The following is a 25,501-nucleotide window of genomic DNA, read 5'->3' as shown; positions in this document are numbered from 1 at the left end:
AAATGTTGCACACCACAGTCCGTCGGTCATCCGGTGTTTCCTTAAAGAACCTCCAGACTTCTGAAAATCTAGCCCTCGCCGCAGGAGCCCTCGCCACGGGAGCTTCACTAGTTGACACATTTGGCGCTGATGCACCAGGTCTTGCCCTGCCTCTCCGTCTGGCCCCACCACTGCCTCTTCCAACCTGTTCTGGTCGAGGACTCTCCTCCGTCTCAGAAGCACTGTGTTCACCCGGCCTCTCAACCCAGCTTGGGTGTGTCACCTCATCATCCTCCGATCCCTCAGTCTGCTCCCCCCTCGGACTTCTTGCCCTGACAACAACTTCCCCACTGTCTGACAACCGTGTCTCCTCATCGTCGGACACCTCTTTACACACTTCTTCCACTACGTCAAGAAGGTCATCATCACCCACAGACTGCGACTGGTGGAAAACCTGGGCATCGGAAAATTGCTCAGCAGCAACCGGACAAGTGGTTTGTGACTGTGGGAAGGGTCCAGAAAACAGTTCCTCAGAGTATGCCGGTTCAAATGCCAAATTTTCCTGGGAGGGGGCAGACTGGGGGGGAGGAGGCTGAGGTGCAGGAGCTGGAGGAGTGCCGATTTCGGTGACATGGGTGGACTGCGTAGAAGACTGACTGGTGGACAAATTGCTCGAAGCATTGTCGGCAATCCACGACATCACCTGTTCGCACTGTTCTGGCCTCAACAGTGCTCTACCACGAGTCCCAGTAACTTCAGACATGAACCTAGGGAGTGTAGCTCTGCGGCGTTCCCCTGCTCCCTCATCAGCAGGTGGTGTCTCACCCCGCCCAGGACCACGGCCTCTGATTCCTGCAGTAGTTGGACGCCCACGTCCCCGCCCTCGTCCTCTACCTCTAGCCCTCGGGTTAAACATTTTGAAAATGAAAGTGTTTTTTTGTGTTTTTTAGTTTTTTTTTGTGTTTTTTAGTTTTTAAAACCAAACGATGCTATCCTATTGCTATGGCTATTTTCTAGCCAAGTATGAAAGCACACTGCTATGCCAGATGAGATGACGCTGAGTTATTAAAAAAATAAACGTAAAATAAAAAAGTAAATGGCAGACTGTGCCTAATTGAAATCCAACCCCTAATAAATTTTCCCACTTCGGTCTTTGCGATGGATATGTGCGTCACTAAGCGCAAAACACAGCGGTCGCAAGTCTCACTACAAATTGCTCAGAATTGGCTAGTACATGCACTGCAGCAAGTACAGCCACCAGCAGATCAACCAGAAATCAAATATATATAACGCTACTGTAGGCGTAAGTAAGCCGTTTGGATTCTCCGTTGGCTATTTTCTAGCCAAGTATGAAAGCACACTACTATGCCAGATGAGATGACGCTGAGTTATTAAAAAAATAAACGTAAAATAAAAAGAAACTGGCAGACTGTGCCTAATTGAAATCAAACCCCTAATAAATTTTCCCACTTTGGTGTTTGAGGTGGATATGTGTGTCACTAAGAGCTAAACACAACGGTAGCAAGTCCCCCTGCTAATTCCTCACAATATGGTACTAGCTGCAAATAAAAAAAAAAAAAGTATAACGTTATTGTAGCCCTAAGAAGGGCTGTTGGGTTGTTGTAGAATCACTCCTGCCTAACACTATTCTAATAGAACACCCTAACGCTTTCCCTGACCAGCAGCAGCTCTCTCCCTAGCGGCATCCAGACAGAGAATGACGCGAGCAGCGCAGGCAGCGGCTAGTCTATCCCAGGGTCACCTGATCTGGCCAGCCAACCACTGCTATCGACGTGTAAGGGTACCACATCATGCTGGGTGGAGTGCAGAGTCTCCTGGCTTGTGATTGGCTCTGTTTCTGGCCGCCAAAAAGCAAAACGGCGGGAGCTGCCATTTTCTCGAGCGGGCGAAGTATTCGTCCGAGCAACGAGCAGTTTCGAGTACGCTAATGCTCGAACGAGCATCAAGCTCGGACGAGTATGTTCGCTCATCTCTAGTGGTGATGCATCTGACATCGCTGGACAGATAAAATAAAAGTAAAGAAAACAGAAAAGAATAAATAGATCACAGGTATGTAATAGATATTACACAGGAACCTTGACCTCCTGTGTTACAGGCCAGAACTCAACCACTGAATGAGTACAATATGAGTGTATAAATTTACCCTAGTAATGGTTAAGCCCTTGGGTAAATCATCTTATGTATGTCCCCAAATGGGGGACAATCCATCAGACACAGGGTTTGGTCTCAAATCCACTTTCCACCAGGAGGATTTAAAAAGACACAACCTCATTTCACCCATAAGGTTTAATAGCATGACAACGCATCTACTCAGACACCATAGTATGAACAAGGTCCTATGGTATTATATACAAGTCATGTAAGAGGCAGGTCCCAATATATTAACACCAGGGGATGAAAGAAGGAATACAGATGGATATAGATCAAACTCTTCAATCACTGGTATCCCATATGTGGACAAAATAAAATAAAAAGTCTTTGAAGGGGTTCAACATAATTAGCGTTTAATCATATTCCCTAATTATCCAAAGGAAAAATGATATTAATGTACAAGTATGTCTCTGTCCTGCACAATGTTATTACCCCACATACTCCTATAAGATATAAGACATGAGTGTGGATGGGACTGGCTAACAATGCCATCACTAGTCTATAGTCGGCCTAAACTTATCTAAAGAAAGAATTCATTGCACTGAATGATGTGTCCCCATCCCTTCTCAATGGAGGTACGTAATCCACAATTGTGAACCTTACATGTTGCTCCTGATGACCTGCCTCAATAAAATCAATGGGGACTAGAAGGTTCTTGCATTTGTCTCTTAATGCTATAAAGGTTTTGGTTAAGACATGTTTTGAACTCTAATCCGGTCTCCCCAGCGTTCAAGACCTAGACAATACAACTACTCTCACACCTCCAATAATGGTTAATGCTGTAACCAGTGTCAATCAATTCCCTTATCCATGTGTTTACAGTACACAACTACAGCAGGGACAGAAACCCTTACAGGGCTCCCCTTCTCATGCGGCATCCATTGCAGCTCCGACATCGGGTCCTGGTCCATCACAGTCTTCGTGACATCAGCCGCATCGGCACACACTATGATGTCAGCTTGCGGCTGACGTCATGGTGTCTGCGATGAACTGGGAGGGGCTGGCAGGCTATATACTCGAGGGAGCAGGCAGGCAGGCTATATACTCCAGGGGGCAGGCAGGCTATATACTCCAGGGGGCAGGCAGGCTGGCTATATACTCCAGGGGGCCAGCAGGCTATATACTACAGGGGCTGGCTGGCTATATACTTGGGGGGGGGCTGTGACCAATTTCTCACCCTCGGCTTATACTCGAGTCAATAGGTTTTTCCAGGTTTTTTGTGTGTCAAAATTAGGGTTTCTCGGCTTATACTCGGGGCGGCTTATACTCGAGTATATACGGTAATTGTTCCTTGGAATGAACTCAAGCGATGTTATAATAAATTTGTGAGTTTTAGATGTGTATCCGTCTGTTTAAAGTTTTTTGTGTGCTGCCTCCGACCCTCTTTAATGGTAATGGATGTATAAAGCAAAACTCCATCAAAGGAAGTAGCTAGATCCCTTAGACAACGATCAAAGAATGTTGGAAAGTATTGACATTGAGACAGATACTATAAGTCTTCCTTAGGTAACACATAAATTGGGTGATCTAGTGTCAAGAATTTACACATATCCTCATCTATTATTACTTGTGTACACACCTCATTTAAGATTTGTTGTTTTTGTCTGCCTAAATTGAACTTGGGATCATGAGGGATTGTGAGATACACCTTGTCATCGGCTAGTTCTCTCTAATATTAGCTTGTAGCCATGATGGTGACAGCTTTACCATTATCAGCAGGCTTAATGGTAATGACGCCTTGTTTGGAAATATAACATGGTGTGGCTTGAGACAGTGTAAGTGTCTTTGTGGACAGAGGAAGAACTAAGCCATAAATGTCTACATTGCCCCTAATAAAGATTGTGGAAACAGCCTTCATGTGATTACAATGGACTGTGCTATTACACCTGGAGGGTCTAAGGCAGTGATGGCGAACCTTTTTGAGCCCGAGTGCCCAATCTTCAACCAAAAGCCACTTATTTATTGCAAAGTGCCAGCACAGCAATGTAAGCAGTAATGTATTTCTCCTTGTTCATTGACAACTTTCAATCCTTCAGCCTCCCAAGGACACCAACGCAGGAGGAGGGCAAATTCATCTATCATTGTAGGAAGGTTCTGCAGGCTTTTGAGTTCTTTGAGTTATGTCTGGTGAACTTCATTCTGGGGTGATGGCCTGGGTGCCCACAGAGAGGGCTCCGAGTGCCGCCTCTGGCACCAGTGCCATAGGTTCGCCACCCCTGGTCTAAGGCCATCCTGACAGCATTGAGGACAGCTGCATGTCATCGCCCCCTGGGGATTCTCGCAGATCTTGTGCGAAACAAAGACTCAAGTTACTTGTCCTGTAAGTTTGTGTGATAAGAATATATTGGGGGTCATTTACTAAGGGCCCGATTCGCGTTTTCCCGACGTGTTACCCGAATATTTCCGATCTGCGCCGCTTGTACATGAATTGCCCGGGGTTTTTGGCGCACGCGATCGGATTGTGGCGCATCGGGGCCGGCATGCGCGCGACAGAAATCGGGGGGGCGTGGCCGAACGAAAACCCGACGTATTCGGAAAAACCGCCGCATTTAAAAACCGAAAATGTGTCGCTTGGGGAGCGCTCACCTTCACCTTCTATGGGATGGTGCATTGCGGGGCGTTAAGATTATTTTCGGCGCTGCAGCGCCACCTGGTGGACGGCGGAGGAACTACCATCTTAAATCCCAGCCGGACCCGAATCCTGTGCAGAGAACGCGCCGCTGGATCGCGAATGGGCCGGGTAAGTAAATGTGCCCCATTGACTCTACATCATCATTGGATTGGCCAAGACAGTGGTGGAGGTGGGATGATGGGCAAAGTGTGTGAGCTACGTGTGTATGTATATAAGATGGTATACAGATCTTTAGAGAGCACTTCCTTCCCCACCATCTCTCTGTCCCTTAGCTAGTTTACCCTTTATGTATATTTCCCTGTATTGAACCCTTAATAAATCCCCTATAAAGATCCATTGAATATTGTTGTTAATTTAATATTAACTGGCACCCCAAAACCAAGCAGATTTTACACGCCTCATGGGTGAGATCACACAAGGCCGAGACCTTCTGGCTGGTTAAATTAGGATATCTGAGTGGTTTATCCAAAACTTGTTTGTGAATGATGAATGATTCAATATAAGGTACATTAACATCAGGGTTAAAATGACTTTCATTACATAATTCAAAATTTAGGATAACTCAACTGTATATGAAACCAGATTACTAGTATTTTCACCAAAAATAGTTTTATACCATGAAATAAATTGTATATAACAATCTAAATCTGAAACCAATCAGGGTGCCCATAAACACAGAAGGAAAGTTTTTCAAACAATACCTTTTGTTGTGTAGACGTCAGTTTTTTAGATGATTGACGACTATGTTTTGCTGGGAAGAGCCATTTTGGTTGGCGCCAACTTGTTACTAGAACCCTTTGGATTCCTGTATCTGTAGTGTATTGTGAAATAAATTGTACAAATCAATCTCAATCTGAAACCAATTGGGGAGCCCATTAACACAGAAAGAAAGTCCTTTAGACACTACCTTTTGTTGTGTAACAGTCAGTTCTTTAGATGATTGATGACTACATTTTGTTACTTTTTGGTTGATGGTCCCCTTGGGATTTCCTTTATCTCTAGTGTTTCCTGCCGCCGTTGTAGATCCTGGATGGTTGAATATTATCTGACCTGGACTCCTGCAGAAGAAATAATCACAGAATCATTTCCATGGTGAATAGAAACCCCTTCGTCAACCAAGTGGACCACTCTCTACCTAATGTATGCGATGTATCAATATCCAAATCCACCTCTAGTCTAGAAGACTCTATGTAATACAGAGGGTCATTGCACAGTGCAAACCATTCATAAGCTTCAAGAATAAAAAAAAAGGCTAAATTGGACTTTCCTAAAAAATCCAGAACAGTTCTGGAAGAATATTCTTTGGACAGATGAAACCCAGATCAACCTCTACCAACATATCAACAAGATCAACATCTACCATAAAGAAAAAAGTATGGAGAAAGCATGGAACATGATGTGTAATACACCGCGGTGGTAGTGTGATGGCTGGGGCACATGGCTGCCAGGGGCACTGGGTCACTAGTGTATATTCATGATGTGACACAGGACAGAAGCATCCGGATGAATTGTAAGGTATCAGAGACATAGGGGCAGATTGACACCGTCGGTGTCACTGGTTGTCTCCTAAGAGTGGAGGCTTGCATATATGATTAGACATCAAAGCCAAGAGCCTTTCTGATGATACAGGCCGGAGCGCCTCCGGCTCATTAGGATATTTTTAATATGTTTGTTAATTGCTGCAATACAATAAAGAAATCACAGCCCCTTTGTTATATTGTCACACAGTCCATTTAAATATGATAAATATTTTTAAATATTTGCGTACGTCCCCTTTCTACAAACTGTACAGACACCAGTAGAAGGAGTAACACTGTGCCTGGTTCTTATGTGATTTGTACACTTGATTTTGCGCCCTGTCTATGGTGATGGTAGAACGACCCCTCCGCTAGGTGTAGAGGATGCCCCCTGTCTATGGTGATGGTAGAATGACCCCTCCGCTAGGTGTAGAGGATGCCCCCTGTCTATGGTGATGGTAGAATGACCCCTCCGCTAGGTGTAGAGGATGCCCCCTGTCTATGGTGATGGTAGAATGACCCCTCCGCTAGGTGTAGAGGATGCCCCCTTTCTATGGTGATGATAGAACCTCCTCTCCTCTAGGTGTAGAGGATGCCCCCTGTCTATGGTGATGGTAGAACCACTTCTCCTCTAGGTGTAGAGGATGCCCCTGTCTATGGTGATAGTAGAACCACCTCTCCTCTAGATGTAGAGGATGCCCCCTGTCTATGGTGATGGTAGAACCTCCTCTCCTCTAGGTGTAGAGGATGCCCCCTGTCTATGGTGATGGTAGAACCGCCTCTCCTCTAGGTGTAGAGGATGCCCCTGTCTATGGTGATGGTAGAACCTCCTCTCCTCTAGGTGTAGAGGATGCCCCCTGTCTATGGTGATGGTAGAACCGCCTCTCCTCTAGGTGTAGAGGATGCCCCCTGTCTATGGTGATGGTAGAACCACCTCTCCTCTAGGTGTAGAGGATGTCCCCTGTCTATGGTGATGGTAGAACCACCTCTCCTCTAGGTGTAGAGGATGCTCCTGTCTATGGTGATGGTAGAACAACCTCTTCCCTAGATGTAGAGGATACCCCTGTCTATGGTGATGGTAGAACCACTTCTCCTCTAGGTGTAGAGCAGGGGTCAGGAACCTTTTTGGCTGAGAGAGCCATAAGCGCCATATATTTTAAAATATAATTCTGCGAGAGCCGTACAATATGCTTAAAGGGACACTGACAGAACAATGGCTCCAGCAGTCATTAGTACAGCAAGGAGTGTTCCTCCCCCCCCGTACTAAGCTTCCACTGGACCAAAACAATTGTAATTCCCTGTAAAATAAAAAATAGATAATTTACATTCGAGCTTGTCCCTATACAGACGCCAACCGCTGCAGAACATCCCTATACAGACGCCAACCGCTGCAGAACATCCCTATACAGACGCCAACCGCTGCAGAACATCCCTATACAGACGCCAACCAATGCAGAACATCCCTATACAGACGCCAACCAATGCAGAACATCCCCATACAGACGCCAACCGCTGCAGAACATCCCCATACAGACGCCAACCGCTGCAGAACATCCCTATACAGACGCCAACCAATGCAGAACATCATTATACAGACGCCAACCGCTGCAGAACATCCCTATACAGACGCCAACCAATGCAGAACATCCCTATACAGACGCCAACCGCTGCAGAACATCCCTATACAGACGCCAACCGCTGCAGAACATCCCTATACAGACGCCAACCAATGCAGAACATCCCTATACAGACGCCAACCAATGCAGAACATCCCTATACAGACGCCAACCGCTGCAGAACATCCCTATACAGACGCCAACCAATGCAGAACATCATTATACAGACGCCAACCGCTGCAGAACATCCCTATACAGACGCCAACCAATGCAGAACATCCCTATACAGACGCCAACCGCTGCAGAACATCCCTATACAGACGCCAACCAATGCAGAACATCCCTATACAGACGCCAACCAATGCAGAACATCCCCATACAGACGCCAACCAATGCAGAACATCCCCATACAGACGCCAACCAATGCAGAACATCCTTATACAGACGCCAACCAATGCAGAACATCCTTATACAGACGCCAACCGCTGCAGAACATCCCTATACAGACGCCAACCGCTGCAGAACATCCCTATACAGACGCCAACCAATGCAGAACATCCCTATACAGACGCCAACCAATGCAGAACATCCTTATACAGACGCCAACCGCTGCAGAACATCCCTATACAGACGCCAACCAATGCAGAACATCCCTATACAGACGCCAACCAATGCAGAACATCCCTATACAGAAGCCAACCGCTGCAGAACATCCCTATACAGACGCCAACCAATGCAGAACATCCTTATACAGACGCCAACCGCTGCAGAACATCCCTATACAGACGCCAACCGCTGCAGAACATCCCTATACAGACGCCAACCAATGCAGAACATCCCTATACAGACGCCAACCAATGCAGAACATCCTTATACAGACGCCAACCGCTGCAGAACATCCCTATACAGACGCCAACCAATGCAGAACATCCCTATACAGACGCCAACCAATGCAGAACATCCCCATACAGACGCCAACCAATGCAGAACATCCCCATACAGACGCCAACCAATGCAGAACATCATTATACAGACGCCAACCAATGCAGAACATCCCTATACAGACGCCAACCGCTGCAGAACATCCCTATACAGACGCCAACCAATGCAGAACATCCCTATACAGACGCCAACCAATGCAGAACATCCCTATACAGACGCCAACCGCAGCAGAACATCCTTATACAGACGCCAACCGCTGCAGAACATCCCTATACAGACGCCAACCAATGCAGAACATCCCTATACAGACGCCAACCAATGCAGAACATCCCTATACAGACGCCAACCAATGCAGAACATCCCTATACAGACGCCAACCAATGCAGAACATCCTTATACAGACGCCAACCGCTGCAGAACATCCTTATACAGACGCCAACCAATGCAGAACATCCCTATACAGACGCCAACCAATGCAGAACATCCCTATACAGACGCCAACCGCTGCAGAACATCCCTATACAGACGCCAACCAATGCAGAACATCCCTATACAGACGCCAACCAATGCAGAACATCCCTATACAGACGCCAACCGCTGCAGAACATCCCTATACAGACGCCAACCAATGCAGAACATCATTATACAGACGCCAACCGCTGCAGAACATCCCTATACAGACGCCAACCAATGCAGAACATCCCTATACAGACGCCAACCAATGCAGAACATCCTTATACAGACGCCAACCAATGCAGAACATCCCTATACAGACGCCAACCAATGCAGAACATCATTATACAGACGCCAACCGCTGCAGAACATCCCTATACAGACGCCAACCAATGCAGAACATCCCTATACAGACGCCAACCAATGCAGAACATCCTTATACAGACGCCAACCAATGCAGAACATCCCTATACAGACGCCAACCAATGCAGAACATCCCTATACAGACGCCAACCGCTGCAGAACATCCCTATACAGACGCCAACCAATGCAGAACATCCCTATACAGACGCCAACCGCTGCAGAACATCCCTATACAGACGCCAACCAATGCAGAACATCATTATACAGACGCCAACCGCTGCAGAACATCCCTATACAGACGCCAACCAATGCAGAACATCCCTATACAGACGCCAACCAATGCAGAACATCCCTATACAGACGCCAACCAATGCAGAACATCCCTATACAGACGCCAACCAATGCAGAACATCCCTATACAGACGCCAACCGCTGCAGAACATCATTATACAGACGCCAACCGCTGCAGAACATCCCTATACAGACGCCAACCAATGCAGAACATCCCTATACAGACGCCAACCGCTGCAGAACATCCCTATACAGACGCCAACCAATGCAGAACATCCCTATACAGACGCCAACCAATGCAGAACATCCCCATACAGACGCCAACCAATGCAGAACATCCTTATACAGACGCCAACCGCTGCAGAACATCCCTATACAGACGCCAACCAATGCAGAACATCATTATACAGACGCCAACCAATGCAGAACATCCCTATACAGACGCCAACCAATGCAGAACATCCCTATACAGACGCCAACCGCTGCAGAACATCCCTATACAGACGCCAACCAATGCAGAACATCCCTATACAGACGCCAACCAATGCAGAACATCCCCATACAGACGCCAACCAATGCAGAACATCCCCATACAGACGCCAACCAATGCAGAACATCCTTATACAGACGCCAACCAATGCAGAACATCCTTATACAGACGCCAACCGCTGCAGAACATCCCTATACAGACGCCAACCGCTGCAGAACATCCCTATACAGACGCCAACCAATGCAGAACATCCCTATACAGACGCCAACCAATGCAGAACATCCTTATACAGACGCCAACCGCTGCAGAACATCCCTATACAGACGCCAACCAATGCAGAACATCCCTATACAGACGCCAACCAATGCAGAACATCCCTATACAGAAGCCAACCGCTGCAGAACATCCCTATACAGACGCCAACCAATGCAGAACATCCTTATACAGACGCCAACCGCTGCAGAACATCCCTATACAGACGCCAACCGCTGCAGAACATCCCTATACAGACGCCAACCAATGCAGAACATCCCTATACAGACGCCAACCAATGCAGAACATCCTTATACAGACGCCAACCGCTGCAGAACATCCCTATACAGACGCCAACCAATGCAGAACATCCCTATACAGACGCCAACCAATGCAGAACATCCCCATACAGACGCCAACCAATGCAGAACATCCCCATACAGACGCCAACCAATGCAGAACATCATTATACAGACGCCAACCAATGCAGAACATCCCTATACAGACGCCAACCGCTGCAGAACATCCCTATACAGACGCCAACCAATGCAGAACATCCCTATACAGACGCCAACCAATGCAGAACATCCCTATACAGACGCCAACCGCAGCAGAACATCCTTATACAGACGCCAACCGCTGCAGAACATCCCTATACAGACGCCAACCAATGCAGAACATCCCTATACAGACGCCAACCAATGCAGAACATCCCTATACAGACGCCAACCAATGCAGAACATCCCTATACAGACGCCAACCAATGCAGAACATCCTTATACAGACGCCAACCGCTGCAGAACATCCTTATACAGACGCCAACCAATGCAGAACATCCCTATACAGACGCCAACCAATGCAGAACATCCCTATACAGACGCCAACCGCTGCAGAACATCCCTATACAGACGCCAACCAATGCAGAACATCCCTATACAGACGCCAACCAATGCAGAACATCCCCATACAGACGCCAACCAATGCAGAACATCCCCATACAGACGCCAACCAATGCAGAACATCCTTATACAGACGCCAACCAATGCAGAACATCCTTATACAGACGCCAACCGCTGCAGAACATCCCTATACAGACGCCAACCGCTGCAGAACATCCCTATACAGACGCCAACCAATGCAGAACATCCCTATACAGACGCCAACCAATGCAGAACATCCCTATACAGACGCCAACCAATGCAGAACATCCTTATACAGACGCCAACCGCTACAGAACATCCCTATACAGAAGCCAACCGCTGCAGAACATCCCTATACAGACGCCAACCAATGCAGAACATCCTTATACAGACGCTAACCGCTGCAGAACATCCCTATACAGACGCCAACCGCTGCAGAACATCCCTATACAGACGCCAACCAATGCAGAACATCCCTATACAGACGCCAACCAATGCAGAACATCCTTATACAGACGCCAACCGCTGCAGAACATCCCTATACAGACGCCAACCAATGCAGAACATCCCTATACAGACGCCAACCAATGCAGAACATCCCCATACAGACGCCAACCAATGCAGAACATCCCCATACAGACGCCAACCAATGCAGAACATCATTATACAGACGCCAACCAATGCAGAACATCCCTATACAGACGCCAACCGCTGCAGAACATCCCTATACAGACGCCAACCAATGCAGAACATCCCTATACAGACGCCAACCAATGCAGAACATCCCTATACAGACGCTAACCGCAGCAGAACATCCTTATACAGACGCCAACCGCTGCAGAACATCCTTATACAGACGCCAACCAATGCAGAACATCCCTATACAGACGCCAACCAATGCAGAACATCCCTATACAGACGCCAACCAATGCAGAACATCCCTATACAGACGCCAACCAATGCAGAACATCCCTATACAGACGCCAACCAATGCAGAACATCCCTATACAGACGCCAACCAATGCAGAACATCCCTATACAGACGCCAACCGCTGCAGAACATCCCCATACAGACGCCAACCAATGCAGAACATCATTATACAGTCGCCAACCGCTGCAGAACATCCCTATACAGACGCCAACCAATGCAGAACATCCCTATACAGACGCCAACCGCTGCAGAACATCCCTATACAGACGCCAACTGCTGCAGAACATCCCTATACAGACGCCAACCGCTGCAGAACATCCCCATACAGACGCCAACCAATGCAGAACATCCTTATACAGACGCCAACCAATGCAGAACATCCCTATACAGACGCCAACCAATGCAGAACATCCCTATACAGAAGCCAACCAATGCAGAACATCCCTATACAGACGCCAACCGCTGCAGAACATCCTTATACAGACGCCAACCAATGCAGAACATCCTTATACAGACGCCAACCGCTGCAGAACATCCCTATACAGACGCCAACCGCTGCAGAACATCCCTATACAGACGCCAACCGCTACAGAACATCCCTATACAGACGCCAACCAATGCAGAACATCATTATACAGACGCCAACCAATGCAGAACATCCTTATACAGACGCCAACCAATGCAGAACATCATTATACAGACGCCAACCAATGCAGAACATCCCTATACAGACGCCAACCGCTGCAGAACATTACTATACAGACGCCAACCGCTGCAGAACATCCCCATACAGACGCCAACCAATGCAGAACATCCCTATACAGACGCCAACCAATGCAGAACATCCCTATACAGACGCCAACCGCTACAGGACATCCCTATACAGACGCCAACCAATGCAGAACATCATTATACAGACGCCAACCAATGCAGAACATCCTTATACAGACGCCAACCAATGCAGAACATCATTATACAGACGCCAACCGCTGCAGAACATCCCTATACAGACGCCAACCGCTGCAGAACATTACTATACAGACGCCAACCGCTGCAGAACATCCCCATACAGACGCCAACCAATGCAGAACATCCCTATACAGACGCCAACCAATGCAGAACATCCCTATACAGACGCCAACCAAAGCAGAACATCCCTATACAGACGCCAACCAATGCAGAACATCCCTATACAGACGCCAACCAATGCAGAACATCCCTATACAGACGCCAACCGCTGCAGAACATCCCCATACCGACGCCAACCAATGCAGAACATCATTATACAGTCGCCAACCGCTGCAGAACATCCCTATACAGACGCCAACCAATGCAGAACATCCCTATACAGACGCCAACCGCTGCAGAACATCCCTATACAGACGCCAACTGCTGCAGAACATCCCTATACAGACGCCAACCGCTGCAAAACATCCCCATACAGACGCCAACCAATGCAGAACATCCCCATACAGACGCCAACCAATGCAGAACATCCTTATACAGACGCCAACCAATGCAGAACATCCCTATACAGACGCCAACCAATGCAGAACATCCCTATACAGACGCCAACCAATGCAGAACATCCCTATACAGACGCCAACCAATGCAGAACATCCCTATACAGACGCCAACCAATTCAGAACATCCTTATACAGACGCCAACCAATGCAGAACATCCTTATACAGACGCCAACCGCTGCAGAACATCCCTATACAGACGCCAACCGCTGCAGAACATCATTATACAGACGCCAACCAATGCAGAACATCCCTATACAGACGCCAACCGCTACAGAACATCCCTATACAGACGCCAACCAATGCAGAACATCCTTATACAGATGCCAACCAATGCAGAACATCCTTATACAGACGCCAACCGCTGCAGAACATCCCTATACAGACGCCAACCGCTGCAGAACATCCCTATACAGACGCCAACCAATGCAGAACATCCCTATACAGACGCCAACCAATGCAGAACATCCCTATACAGACGCCAACCAATGCAGAACATCCCTATACAGACGCCAACCGCTGCAGAACATCCCTATACAGACGCCAACCGCTACAGAACATCCCTATACAGACGACAGCCGCTGCAGTACATCCCCATACAGACGCCAACCGCTGCAGAACATCCCTATACAGACGCCAACCAATGCAGAACATCATTATACAGACGCCAACCAATGCAGAACATCATTATACAGACGCCAACCAATGCAGAACATCCCTATACAGACGCCAACCAATGCAGAACATCCCTATACAGACGCCAACCACTGCAGAACATCCCTATACAGACGCCAACCGCTGCAGAACATCCCTATACAGACGCCAACCAATGCAGAACATCCCCATACAGACGCCAACCAATGCAGAACATCCTTATACAGACGCCAACCAATGCAGAACATCCCTATACAGACGCCAACCAATGCAGAACATCCCTATACAGACGCCAACCAATGCAGAACATCCCTATACAGACGCCAACCAATGCAGAACATCATTATACAGACGCCAACCAATGCAGAACATCCCTATACAGACGCCAACCGCTGCAGAACATCCCCATACAGACGCCAACCAATGCAGAACATCCCCATACAGACGCCAACCACTGCAGAACATCCCTATACAGACGCCAACCAATGCAGAACATCCCTATACAGACGCCAACCAATGCAGAACATCATTATACAGACGCCAACCAATGCAGAACATCCCTATACAGACGCCAACCAATGCAGAACATCATTATACAGTCGCCAACCGCTGCAGAACATCCCTATACAGACGCCAACCGCTGCAGAACATCCCCATACAGACGCCAACCAATGCAGAACATCCTTATACAGACGCCAACCAATGCAGAACATCCTTATACAGACGCCAACCAATGCAGAACATCCTTATACAGACGCCAACCAATGCAGAACATCCTTATACAGACGCCAACCACTGCAGAACATCCTTATACAGACGCCAACCAATGCAGAACATCCCTATACAGACGCCAACCAATGCAGAACATCATTATACAGACGCCAACCAATGCAGAACATCCTTATACAGACGCCAACCAATGCAGAACATCCCTATACAGACGCCAACCAATGCAGAACATCCTTATACAGATGCCAACCAATGCAGAACATCCTTATACAGACGCCAACCGCTGCAGAACATCCCTATACAGACGCCAACCGCTGCAGAACATCCCTATACAGACGCCAACCAATGCAGAACATCCCTATACAGACGCCAACCAATGCAGAACATCATTATACAGACGCCAACCAATGCAGAACATCCCCATACAGACGCCAACCAATGCAGAACATCCTTATACAGACGCCAACCAATGCAGAACATCCTTATACAGACGCCAACCAATGCAGAACATCCCTATACAGACGCCAACCAATGCAGAACATCCCTATACAGACGCCAACCAATGCAGAACATCCTTATACAGACGCCAACCAATGCAGAACATCCCTATACAGACGCCAACCAATGCAGAACATCTCTATACAGACGCCAACCAATGCAGAACATCCCTATACAGACGCCAATCAATGCAGAACATCCCTATACAGACGCCAACCGCTGCAGAACATCCCTATACAGACGCCAACCAATGCAGAACATCCCTATACAGATGCCAACCAATGCAGAACATCCCTATACAGACGCCAACCAATGCAGAACATCCCTATACAGATGCCAACCAATGCAGAACATCCCTATACAGACGCCAACCAATGCAGAACATCCTTATACAGACGCCAACCAATGCAGAACATCCTTATACAGACGCCAACCAATGCAGAACATCCTTATACAGATGCCAACCAATGCAGAACATCCTTATACAGACGCCAACCGCTGCAGAACATCCCTATACAGACGCCAACCGCTGCAGAACATCCCTATACAGACGCCAACCAATGCAGATCATTATACAGACGCCAACCAATGCAGAACATCCTTATACAGACGCCAACCAATGCAGAACATCCCTATACAGACGCCAACCAATGCAGAACATCCCTATACAGACGCCAACCGCTGCAGAACATCCCTATTCAGACGCCAACCAATGCAGAACATCCTTATACAGACGCCAACCAATGCAGAACATCCCTATACAGACGCCAACCAATGCAGAACATCCCTATACAGACGCCAACCAATGCAGAACATCCTTATACAGACGCCAACCAATGCAGAACATCCTTATACAGACGCCAACCAATGCAGAACATCCCTATACAGACGCCAACCAATGCAGAACATCCTTATACAGACGCCAACCGCTGCAGAACATCCCTATACAGACGCCAACCAATGCAGAACATCATTATACAGAAGCCAACCAATGCAGAATATCCCTATACAGACGCCAACCGCTGCAGAACATCCCTATACAGACGCCAACCACTGCAGAACATCCCTATACAGACGCCAACCAATGCAGAACATCCCTATACAGACGCCAACCAATGCAGAACATCCCTATACAGACGCCAACCAATGCAGAACATCATTATACAGAAGCCAACCAATGCAGAACATCCCTATACAGACGCCAACCAATGCAGAACATCATTATACAGACGCCAACCAATGCAGAACATCCCTATACAGACGCCAACCAATGCAGAACATCCCTATACAGACGCCAACCAATGCAGAACATCCCTATACAGACGCCAACCAATGCAGAACATCATTATACAGAAGCCAACCAATGCAGAATATCCCTATACAGACGCCAACCGCTGCAGAACATCCCCATACAGACGCCAACCAATGCAGAACATCCCTATACAGACGCCAACCAATGCAGAACATCCTTATACAGACGCCAACCAATGCAGAACATCCCTATACAGACGCCAACCAATGCAGAACATCCCTATACAGACGCCAACCAATGCAGAACATCCTTATACAGACGCCAACCGCTGCAGAACATCCCTATACAGACGCCAACCGCTGCAGAACATCCCTATACAGACGCCAACCGCTGCAGAACATCCCTATACAGACGCCAACCAATGCAGAACATCATTATACAGACGCCAACCGCTGCAGAACATCCCTATACAGACGCCAACCAATGCAGAACATCCCTATACAGACGCCAACCAATGCAGAACATCATTATACAGACGCCAACCGCTGCAGAACATTCCTATACAGACGCCAACCAATGCAGAACATCCCTATACAGACGCCAACCAATGCAGAACATCCCTATACAGACGCCAACCAATGCAGAACATCCCTATACAGACGCCAACCACTGCAGAACATCCCTATACAGACGCCAACCACTGCAGAACATCCTTATACAGACGCCAACCAATGCAGAACATCCTTATACCGACGCCAACCAATGCAGAACATCCCTATACAGACGCCAACCAATGCAGAACATCCCTATACAGACGCCAACCACTGCAGAACATCCTTATACAGACGCCAACCGCTGCAGAACATCCCTATACAGACGCCAACCGCTGCAGAACATCCCTATACAGACGCCAACCGCTGCAGAACATCCCTATACAGACGCCAACCGCTGCAGAACATCCCTATACAGACGCCAACCAATGCAGAACATCATTATACAGTCGCCAACCGCTGCAGAACATCCCTATACAGACGCCAACCGCTGCAGAACATCTCTATACAGACGCCAACCAATGCAGAACATCCCTATACAGACGCCAACCGCTGCAGAACATCCCTATACAGACGCCAACCGCTGCAGAACATTACTATACAGACGCCAACCGCTGCAGAACATCCCCATACAGACGCCAACCGCTGCAGAACATCCCTATACAGACGCCAACCGCTGCAGAACATCCTTATACAGACGCCAACTGCTGCAGAACATCCTTATACAGACGCCAACCGCTGCAGAACATCCCCATACAGACGCCAACCAATGCAGAACATCCCTATACAGACGCCAACCAATGCAGAACATCATTATACAGACGCCAACCAATGCAGAACATCCCCATACAGACGCCAACCAATGCAGAACATCCCTATACAGACGCCAACCAATGCAGAACATCATTATACAGACGCCAACCACTGCAGAACATCCTTATACAGACGCCAACCGCTGCAGAACATCCCTATACAGACGCCAACCGCTGCAGAACATCCCTATACAGACGCCAACCACTGCAGAACATCCTTATACAGACGCCAACCGCTGCAGAACATCCCTATACAGACGCCAACCGCTGCAGAACATCCCTATACAGACGCCAACCTCTGCAGAACATCCCTATACAGATGCCAACCAATGCAGAACATCCCTATACAGACGCCAACCGCTGCAGAACATCCCTATACAGATGCCAACCAATGCAGAACATCCTTATACAGACGCCAACCAATGCAGAACATCCCTATACAGACGCCAACCGCTGCAGAACATCCCTATACAGATGCCAACCAATGCAGAACATCCTTATACAGACGCCAACCAATGCAGAACATCCCTATACAGACGCCAACCAATGCAGAACATCCTTATACAGACGCCAACCAATGCAGAACATCCCTATACAGACGCCAACCAATGCAGAACATCCCTATACAGACGCCAACCAATGCAGAACATCCCTATACAGACGCCAACCAATGCAGAACATCCTTATACAGACGCCAACCAATGCAGAACATCCTTATACAGACGCCAACCGCTGCAGAACATCCCTATACAGACGCCAACCGCTGCAGAACATCCCTATACAGACGCCAACCGCTGCAGAACATCCCTATACAGACGCCAACCGCTACAGAACATCCCTATACAGACGCCAACCAATGCAGAACATCCTTATACAGACGCCAACCAATGCAGAACATCCCTATACAGACGCCAACCAATGCAGAACATCCCTATACAGACGCCAACCAATGCAGAACATCCCTATACAGACGCCAACCAATGCAGAACATCCTTATACAGACGCCAACCAATGCAGAACATCCTTATACAGACGCCAACCAATGCAGAACATCCCTATACAGACGCCAACCAATGCAGAACATCCTTATACAGACGCCAACCAATGCAGAACATCCCTATACAGACGCCAACCACTGCAGAACATCCCTATACAGACGCCAACCAATGCAGAACATCCCTATACAGACGCCAACCAATGCAGAACATCCTTATACAGACGCCAACCGCTGCAGAACATCCTTATACAGACGCCAACCGCTACAGAACATCCCTATACAGACGCCAACCGCTGCAGAACATCCCCATACAGACGCCAACCAATGCAGAACATCCCTATACAGACGCCAACCAATGCAGAACATCCCTATACAGACGCCAACCAATGCAGAACATCCCTATACAGACGCCAACCGCTGCAGAACATCCCTATACAGACGCCAACCAATGCAGAACATCCTTATACAGACGCCAACCAATGCAGAACATCCCTATACAGACGCCAACCAATGCAGAACATCCTTATACAGACGCCAACCAATGCAGAACATCCCTATACAGACGCCAACCAATGCAGAACATCCTTATACAGACGCCAACCAATGCAGAACATCCTTATACAGACGCCAACCAATGCAGAACATCCTTATACAGACGCCAACCAATGCAGAACATCCTTATACAGACGCCAACCAATGCAGAACATCATTATACAGACGCCAACCAATGCAGAATATCCCTATACAGACGCCAACCGCTGCAGAACATCCCCATACAGACGCCAACCAATGCAGAACATCCCCATACAGACGCCAACCAATGCAGAACATCCTTATACAGACGCCAACCAATGCAGAACATCCCTATACAGACGCCAACCGCTGCAGAACATCCCCATACAGACGCCAACCGCTGCAGAACATCCCTATACAGACGCCAACCAATGCAGAACATCCCTATACAGACGCCAACCAATGCAGAACATCCTTATACAGACGCCAACCAATGCAGAACATCCCTATACAGACGCCAACCAATGCAGAACATCCTTATACAGACGCCAACCAATGCAGAACATCCTTATACAGACGCCAACCAATGCAGAACATCCCTATACAGACGCCAACCAATGCAGAACATCCCTATACAGACGCCAACCAATGCAGAACATCCCTATACAGACGCCAACCAATGCAGAACATCCTTATACAGACGCCAACCAATGCAGAACATCCTTATACAGACGCCAACCGCTGCAGAACATCCCTATACAGACGCCAACCGCTGCAGAACATCCCTATACAGACGCCAACCGCTGCAGAACATCCCTATACAGACGCCAACCGCTACAGAACATCCCTATACAGACGCCAACCAATGCAGAACATCCTTATACAGACGCCAACCAATGCAGAACATCCCTATACAGACGCCAACCAATGCAGAACATCCCTATACAGACGCCAACCAATGCAGAACATCCCTATACAGACGCCAACCAATGCAGAACATCCTTATACAGACGCCAACCAATGCAGAACATCCTTATACAGACGCCAACCAATGCAGAACATCCCTATACAGACGCCAACCAATGCAGAACATCCTTATACAGACGCCAACCAATGCAGAACATCCCTATACAGACGCCAACCAATGCAGAACATCCCTATACAGACGCCAACCAATGCAGAACATCCTTATACAGACGCCAACCAATGCAGAACATCCCTATACAGACGCCAACCAATGCAGAACATCCCTATACAGACGCCAACCAATGCAGAACATCATTATACAGACGCCAACCAATGCAGAACTTCCCTATACAGACGCCAACCAATGCAGAACATCATTATACAGACGCCAACCGCTGCAGAACATCCCTATACAGACACCAACCGCTGCAGAACATCCCTATACAGACGCCAACCGCTGCAGAACATCCCCATACAGACGCCAACCAATGCAGAACATCCCTATACAGACGCCAACCAATGCAGAACATCCCTATACAGACGCCAACCAATGCAGAACATCCCTATACAGACGCCAACCGCTGCAGAACATCCCTATACAGACGCCAACCAATGCAGAACATCCTTATACAGACGCCAACCAATGCAGAACATCCCTATACAGACGCCAACCAATGCAGAACATCCTTATACAGACGCCAACCAATGCAGAACATCCCTATACAGACGCCAACCAATGCAGAACATCCTTATACAGACGCCAACCAATGCAGAACATCCTTATACAGACGCCAACCAATGCAGAACATCCTTATACAGACGCCAACCAATGCAGAACATCATTATACAGACGCCAACCAATGCAGAATATCCCTATACAGACGCCAACCGCTGCAGAACATCCCCATACAGACGCCAACCAATGCAGAACATCCCCATACAGACGCCAACCAATGCAGAACATCCTTATACAGACGCCAACCAATGCAGAACATCCCTATACAGACGCCAACCGCTGCAGAACATCCCCATACAGACGCCAACCGCTGCAGAACATCCCTATACAGACGCCAACCAATGCAGAACATCCCTATACAGACGCCAACCAATGCAGAACATCCTTATACAGACGCCAACCAATGCAGAACATCCCTATACAGACGCCAACCAATGCAGAACATCCTTATACAGACGCCAACCAATGCAGAACATCCTTATACAGACGCCAACCAATGCAGAACATCCCTATACAGACGCCAACCAATGCAGAACATCCCTATACAGACGCCAACCAATGCAGAACATCCCTATACAGACGCCAACCAATGCAGAACATCCTTATACAGACGCCAACCACTGCAGAACATCCCTATACAGACGCCAACCACTGCAGAACATCCCTATACAGACGCCAACCGCTGCAGAACATCCCTATACAGACGCCAACCAATGCAGAACATCCCTATACAGACGCCAACCAATGCAGAACATCCCTATACAGACGCCAACCGCTGCAGAACATCCCTATACAGACGCCAACCGCTACAGAACATCCCTATACAGACGCCAACCAATGCAGAACATCATTATACAGACGCCAACCAATGCAGAACATCCTTATACAGACGCCAACCAATGCAGAACATCATTATACAAACGCCAACCAATGCAGAACATCCCTATACAGACGCCAACCAATGCAGAACATCCCTATACAGACGCCAACCAATGCAGAACATCCCTATACAGACGCCAACCAATGCAGAACATCATTATACAGACGCCAACCAATGCAGAACATCCCTATACAGACGCCAACCAATGCAGAACATCATTATACAGACGCCAACCAATGCAGAACATCCTTATACAGACGCCAACCGCTGCAGAACATCCCCATACAGACGCCAACCAATGCAGAACATCCCCATACAGACGCCAACCAATGCAGAACATCCCTATACAGACGCCAACCAATGCAGAACATCCCTATACAGACGCCAACCAATGCAGAACATCCCTATACAGACGCCAACTGCTGCAGAACATCCCTATACAGACGCCAACCGCTGCAGAACATCCCTATACAGACGCCAACCACTGCAGAACATCCTTATACAGACGCCAACCAATGCAGAACATCCCTATACAGACGCCAACCAATGCAGAACATCCCTATACAGACGCCAACCACTGCAGAACATCCCTACACAGACGCCAACCAATGCAGAACATCCCCATACAGACGCCAACCGCTGCAGAATATCCTTATACAGACGCCAACCGCTACAGAACATCCCCATACAGACGCCAACCAATGCAGAACATCCTTATACAGACGCCAACCAATGCAGAACATCCTTATACAGACGCCAACCAATGCAGAACATCCCTATACAGACGCCAACCGCTGCAGAACATCCCTATACAGACGCCAACCGCTGCAGAACATCCCTATACAGACGCCAACCGCTGCAGAACATCCCTATACAGACGCCAACCAATGCAGAACATCCCTATACAGACGCCAACCGCTGCAGAACATCCCTATACAGACGCCAACCGCTGCAGAACATCCCTATACAGATGCCAACCAATGCAGAACATCCCTATACAGACGCCAACCAATGCAGAACATCCTTATACAGACGCCAACCAATGCAGAACATCCCTATACAGACGCCAACCGCTGCAGAACATCCCTATACAGACGCCAACCGCTGCAGAACATCCCTATACAGACGCCAACCGCTGCAGAACATCCCTATACAGACGCCAACCGCTACAGAACATCCCCATACAGACGCCAACCAATGCAGAACATCCTTATACAGACGCCAACCGCTGCAGAACATCCCTATACAGACGCCAACCGCTGCAGAACATCCCTATACAGACGCCAACCGCTGCAGAACATCCCCATACAGACGCCAACCAATGCAGAACATCATTATACAGACGCCAACCAATGCAGAACATCCTTATACAGACGCCAACCAATGCAGAACATCCCTATACAGACGCCAACCGCTGCAGAACATCCCTATACAGACGCCAACCGCTGCAGAACATCCCTATACAGACGCCAACCGCTGCAGAACATCCCTATACAGACGCCAACCAATGCAGAACATCCCTATACAGACGCCAACCGCTGCAGAACATCCCTATACAGACGCCAACCGCTGCAGAACATCCCTATACAGACGCCAACCGCTGCAGAACATCCCTATACAGACGCCAACCGCTGCAGAACATCCCTATACAGACGCCAACCGCTGCAGAACATCCCTATACAGACGCCAACCGCTACAGAACATCCCCATACAGACGCCAACCAATGCAGAACATCCTTATACAGACGCCAACCAATGCAGAACATCATTATACAGTCGCCAACCGCTGCAGAACATCCCTATACAGACGCCAACCGCTGCAGAACATCCCTATACAGACGCCAACCAATGCAGAACATCCCTATACAGACGCCAACCAATGCAGAACATCCCTATACAGACGCCAACCGCTGCAGAACATCCCTATACAGACGCCAACCGCTGCAGAACATCCCCATACAGACGCCAACCAATGCAGAACATCCCTATACAGACGCCAACCGCTGCAGAACATTACTATACAGACGCCAACCGCTGCAGAACATCCCTATACAGACGCCAACCGCTGCAGAGCATCCCTATACAGACGCCAACCAATGCAGAACATCCCTATACAGACGCCAACCGCTGCAGAAGATCCCTATACAGACGCCAACCAATGCAGAACATCCCTATACAGACGCCAACCAATGCAGAACATCCCTATACAGACGCCAACCAATGCAGAACATCCCTATACAGACGCCAACCAATGCAGAACATCCCCATACAGACGCCAACCAATGCAGAACATCCCTATACAGACGCCAACCAATGCAGAACATCCTTATACAGACGCCAACCAATGCAGAACATCCTTATACAGACGCCAACCAATGCAGAACATCCCTATACAGACGCCAACCAATGCAGAACATCCCCATACAGACGCCAACCCAGAGGTCGCACTAACATTTTTCCAGAAGGGTAAAAATACTCCTCTCACCATTTTTGAGGAGTATTTTTACCCGAGGAGGAGTATGAAAATTTCGGTAATACACATAGCACACTCACACAGCACACGCACACAAAACACACACTCACGGCACACAGCACCGCACACACTCCACACACACAGCACCGCACACACTCACGGCACACAGCACCGCACACACTCACGGCACACAGCACCGCACACACTCACGGCACACAGCACCGCACACACTCACGGCACACAGCACCGCACACACTCACGGCACACAGCACCGCACACACTCACGGCACACAGCACCGCACACACTCACGGCACACAGCACCGCACACACTCACGGCACACAGCACCGCACACAGTC

The sequence above is a fragment of the Engystomops pustulosus genome, chromosome 3, assembly GCF_040894005.1.
Source record: "Engystomops pustulosus chromosome 3, aEngPut4.maternal, whole genome shotgun sequence".
Lineage (NCBI taxonomy): Eukaryota > Metazoa > Chordata > Amphibia > Anura > Leptodactylidae > Engystomops > Engystomops pustulosus.
This window is presented reverse-complemented; position numbering follows the sequence as displayed.